Here is a 6,000-nt window from a genome sequence, read left to right as displayed (position 1 = left end):
AATGTATAGAGCGAGGTATTGACGAGGGGGCAAACCCTCTCATATACGTAATAAAAGCATACGAATATAAAGGTTCGTTACGTAAGTTAATTAGTAAATTATGTATATGTTTTACTAATAAAAACGTTCGTAAAAAATTAAAAGTTCTAGTTGCCTTTTTAAGTAACAAAAAAATTGGAGGGCCACTAGGCCTCCTCTCCCGCTCCTTTTTTCTCAAATTATTCGATCAAAACTATGAGAAAGTCGTTTAGCCAAAAATAAATTAATATGTTAATTTCGTTTTAACTATTCATGGCGGAGAGCCAAAATCAAAACACGCATTAATTCAAAAACGTTCAGAAATCAAATAAAAAAAAAACAAGTTTTTTAACTGAAAGTAAGGAGCGACATTAAAACCTAAAACGAACAGAAATTGCTCGGTATATGAAAGGGGCTGTTCCCTCCTCAACGCCTCGCTCTTTACGCTAAAATTTTTTACTGTTGTAAAAAGTATATTTGAGAGAAAGAATTAAACTTTAGCGTAAAGAGCGGGGCGTTGAGGACGTCTTTTTTATTTCAAGACGTGTCTTATATTTCTCATCTACTAAGGGACTGGGGAGGGGACTATACAAAAGAGATTATTTTAAAACTCCGCTTAAAGATTTTCAACCATGAGAATTACAATGAATTATTTCATGCTTCCCAGCCTTTCCACTCCAGGAATAGCACCAAAATGCCACTTTTGGTGCCATGTGATATTTTCTCGAGTGAGGATTTTAAGGGGAATTTATAAGAGGTACATAGACAAGCAGTTGCTTTTAGATGAGCTATTAAACGTCTCACTGTGATGTTCCGATAGCCTAATAGCCCTGGCGGAAAAAAAATATAAATAAATAAGGGGTTTGGTGCTAGCATACAAAAAAGAGATTTTCCTTGTAGTTCAGGGCCTCAAAACTTGTGGCTTTAGGTTTTAAGTCATGAAAAATTAATTGACTATTTTAGAATTTGGATTCCCGCCATTTTGACCCTCTTCTGGGCAAATGTTGATGTTTTCTTGCACTATGGCAGGAAATACCATATTGCTTGGGCACTATATGAGTATCATGTTATAATAAATAAGATAATAAATTAGTATTACTAATATTATTAAATTCAGTAGCCAATATTGAGAATGTATAATTGACAGTTTGCCAAGAAATACCAGACAATAAAACAAGTACTCCACCAAAGCGCTGTCTATTCCCCATCAAAGTTTAAGCATATCATTCTGTTTAAACATACAAAGCGAACAGGAGAGGAGACCCAAAAAAGAATTTACTACGTTTTTATTGCACAGACCATTTGGTGGAAAAAGGGCAGTCAATCCTGATTTTAGTGAACCCCCTGGCCCTCTTTTGGGCAAAAGTTGATGTTTTCTTGCACCATGGCAGAAAATACCACATTGCTTGGGCACGATCTCTTTTGTTCCTTAAAGAAAAGGTGCTAGATATTGCCATTTTAGATTAAATGAACCCTCTTCCGGTATTTTACGACCATTGATTAAAAAGGATACCACTTGAGGGGAAAGGGAGAAAAACCAGTGCTACAGATGCGAAAAAGTGATTTTTGTTTTGCTGTTCAATGTACGGCTGAAAACCTCCAACTTAAAGTTTTCGACCGTGGTGATTCTAATAATGGATTTTCTTTTCGATCCACTGTCATTTTTAAAGGGTTTTCAAGCTCTTTTTTATATTTCCATAATACTATTTTTGTGATCAACTTTTACTATTAAGATACATGGATGTAAAAATTGGCATTCCGATATCAGCCATAAATGAAAATTTTTTCTCATCAGACAGTTTTTTTTTCAAATCGCGCTAAACTTTTGGTTACTACGAGTTGTAGTTCGCTCTTTACTAAGACGTAGCTGTTGCTGCAACCATGTTTCTAGGGAGTTTCGTAAATTCTTGCGGAATCTGAGTTAGTTCAAATCTTTAAATTGCTCTACTACAGGCACATATATGATTTTCCCTTTTTTATGAGGTCTGACGCAATTTACGCTCTAAAAGGTAAACAAAATAGAAAAATGGCCAATTAAATCATATAATGATGAAATGAGAAGACGTAAGCAAATGATAGTTTTTTTTAAGGCAACCTTCCAAGTTATTTTTCTTTTTTTTTAATTTACGTATCGTAGTTCAGCAGCTACTACTACAAACTCACACGACGCAAGAGGTCAACGTACTTCCTTCATCCCTTAAGCTTTGGCTACGTCCCAAGAAATATTCTAAAATTTAAAGGCCATTTTTGTAATCTCATTTCTACCCGATTTTACATAGCCTACCATTAGTCAGAAATCTACACCTGAAAGATTTCTACACTTCATTAAATTTTTGTCGTTCTATCCATTTACTATTCTAATCCTAGTTTACTATACATAATTGTAAGCTGTATCTTTACTAGTAATTTTTACAATACTTCAAATATTATATATTTTACTATAATTATACTAGATAATTACTATTACTATATTATGCTATGTATTTTTGCATTGACTATTACTAGTAAATTACCCTTTTTTTCTATTTTTGTTCCAACCTACTTACCATAGTAAACTACAGCTTACCTTGTTCGTTGAGATTGTAAGGCCTAAGTGATTGTAGGTACTGACATATACACAAAATAAAAATGAAAATTTAGTACAAGCAAGCTTCCAATTTTTAAGCATGAAGAGATTTATGCGTTATTTTTACTTCTATTAATGTAATTTGAATTTGGAACTGTTATTTTAAAACCAAAAGCCACCCCGAGCATTCTATCCACGTAGCACGTTACGACGTCACTTACCAAGGCAACTTAAATTCCCATGGTGAAAGGTTAGGAAAGCCCCTCTTTGGTAAGGATTGTAAGTGATTTTGCGTGAAAATGAATGGGTTGTATATTAAAGACGGATTTGAACATCTTGTGTGCCAATTTTGGCAAAACCAAGTTAGGAGTCCGTCCGCATTTTGTAGTTTAATGCCCAGGCTAGGGTCGTATCCAGGAATTTTTTTAGGGAAGGGAAAGATGTTGCAAAAAGTATCTTTTTCTGGGAGGAGGAGGTTACAAAATTTTTTTTAAACGCGTCAAAATATGTTTATATTCATTTTCGGACAAACATTTTGGATGGGGATGGTCAAACCCCCTAACCCCCTGGATACGGCCTTTGCCCAGGCCATGTTGTAGTCAAACTTGTCGACAAACCAGAATTACGCACGACTACAGCGGCAATTGCACCCACCATTCATAATTTCTCGATCTGAACAATGTTCAACTCTCAAGAATAAAATTGACTATCTGATAGGTCAATTCATTAACCAATCAAGAGTTAGGGCATAATTTTCAAGACTCAAGAGTTAGGACATAATTTTGTGAAACTAGAAAGAATGAAAGCTTGAAACAACAGTTTTTCTTTTTCTTCTTTTTTTTTCGGCGAAGAGTAACCTGGCAAACAAACGAGAAGACGATGCATTAGTAGAGAATAGTTGAGAGCAAATTAGTGCTGGAATGAGCTTTTCAAACTAATTTCTTGTCATTTTAATGTTCTGCTTCTGTGACACAAGTGTCGCGTTAAAATCAAGAAAAACTATATCTAATTAATAAAATTTTGCTTTCTTATTGACTGTTGTGAATATGGTGTACCTTGGGCATAAGAGTCCATCTGCAGTGGCGTAATTCCTTCAAAATCCTGGGGGGGAGGGCAAAGCTGAAGCAAATTTCCCGAATCAAGTGAAAGTGACAGTGAAAACTGCAAAATGAGTCATATAGTACCATAAAGTTAAGTAAATATATACTAAAGAAAACAGACCCGTTTCTGTATTTGCTTGAATCATGCAGGCTTATCTTAATTTTGATAAGATTTTGGAGAAACTAACTTTCAGAGGGCTCTGGGCAGGGGGGGGTTGTGAACCAAGGTCTGGGAGGGGAAGTCCCCCCTCTCACGGTCCCATAGCAAATTACACCCCTGGCCATCTGAAGCGCATTGGGTAAAATCCAGGGATACGTTCTAGCTGGAAATTTTAATTTAATAAATATCTACTTCAAGTTTATTACGAATTAACTGGGAAACCCGGAACTATTCATTAACTATTGCCTTAATATGCATTATAATAATTATTAAAATATTAATAGTTTTAATAGGTAATGAGCAAAATTTGAAAACTGTTCATTAATTTTCATCAATTTTGTCATTTGCCTCCATTTTTACCAGTATGATTATGATTGTGCAGAATTTAATACAGTTTATTTCAGTTTTAAAATGTAAGATTCCTGTACTCTCTTTTTCGGCATCATGGACAACGCTTCACAGTAATTTAGAAAAGAAGCTTTTCTTACGGGGTAAAGAGCGAATAATTTCTGCTTGTGTCAGATTTCACCTGAAAATCCTCCCCCTCGAAAAAATTTCAGATCAGTTTCCAATACCAAATGCCAAATGCTATATGTAAACAGTGGGCAAATTGCATAACTTGCTGCCTTCCCCCTGGAAAAAAGAAGCTTTTCTTACGGAGGTAAAGAGCGAAGTTGAAATTTAATGCAGACAACTTATTGCTTCGTAGATTGTACAAAAGCTGCTCAAATAAACTGACACTATATTTGTAGAATTCCAAAAATTAGAGCTTTGCTGAAAACACAAAATCAAAGCATAAAAACTCTATGTTCACTTAGGAGCAAAAAAGTCCATAATTTCCTGCAGAAAACAAAAGCCTAATTTATTAGGCTCTCAACAGTCTCTAACCGGCCATGATACCGAAAGAGTACAATTATTATTCTCTTTAAAACTCAAGCAACCTCCGTTTTCAATAAAGCGCTAGTTTTTAGAATTCTGCCATTATAGAGAAATATTACGAGTCAGTTTATATGAGCTAGTTTTGCAGATATACCTGGAATAATACGCGAAGCAATAATATCTGCTCGGTTCAAGTTCCACCTCAAAATTCTCCCCCTGGAAAGTTTTCAATAACAAATACTATATGTGAACGGTGGGCAAATTGCATAATTTGCTGCCCTCCCCCCGGAAACTTTCCTCCTCACGGAAAATTTTCACTGTGGGAAATCCCCCCGCAAAAAATACCCTCCCAAAAATTCCGTTTAGATCTATTTCCCAATAACAAATACTAATGGTTAAATTCGCGTAACTTACTGCCCTTTCTCCAGGGACTGTGGTGGGTCACGTCGTCCTCAAAGGCATAGTTATTGGATCTTAACTTAATGAATTTGACATAACTGAATCAGCATAAAAAGCCAGTTTTTTTCAATATATCAGTTGTTATCAAATTCTTTCTTTTAGAGTTTTGGTTATTATTGAGCCGACTCCCTGCTTACTTAAAGCTCATTATCACTAATTGTTTGATCCCGACAATTCATAATTAACTTTTACTGTTAAGACAAACGCAAATAATAGCTGTTACTAATGGATCAAAATAAAACGATTTTTTATTAGGTAGTTTTGTTTAACATGTTGTTGTAGTTGTCACATAATAAGGGGGATAGAAGGAGGAGTATATAGAGTGATGTCCCTAAAACCACCTCCTGGATCCCCCCCCCCTTTTATCAAGATGAAATGATGAAAAACATGTAAATACGATCGAGCGCCCTGAAATAATCAGTTAAGCTTCTCCAGAAGGCTTGGGCTCTTTTTTGAAATTCCCATAAATTTGCTTTCAGAGTGGACTTTTACTATTAAGACTAATCGAAATAGTAGTTCCCATTTCTAAATCAGCTTCAATTGACGGTTTTTCTTGTGAGACTGTTGTTTTTTTTTCAAAGTTATTTTAAGCTATTGGGTACTATGGGCCGTGGTTTACTTTTTACTAGGTTGATAAATTGGTTTCGAGGGGGGGCATTAGAAAGGGGATATTTTAAACCTCAAGTTAATGTTTTTTGACCATGTAGATTTTAATGGTATTCTTTTCAATCTTCCTGGTCGTTCTATACCAGAAAAGGCACAAAAAGTGCCACATTTTGCCATATGGGACTTCGGGGTGGCTTTATCCAGACAAATCT

The sequence above is a fragment of the Artemia franciscana genome, chromosome 12, assembly GCF_032884065.1.
Source record: "Artemia franciscana chromosome 12, ASM3288406v1, whole genome shotgun sequence".
Classification (NCBI taxonomy): Eukaryota; Metazoa; Arthropoda; class Branchiopoda; order Anostraca; family Artemiidae; genus Artemia; species Artemia franciscana.
The sequence above is the reverse complement of the archived record's forward strand: the minus strand, read 5'-3'. Positions refer to the sequence as shown.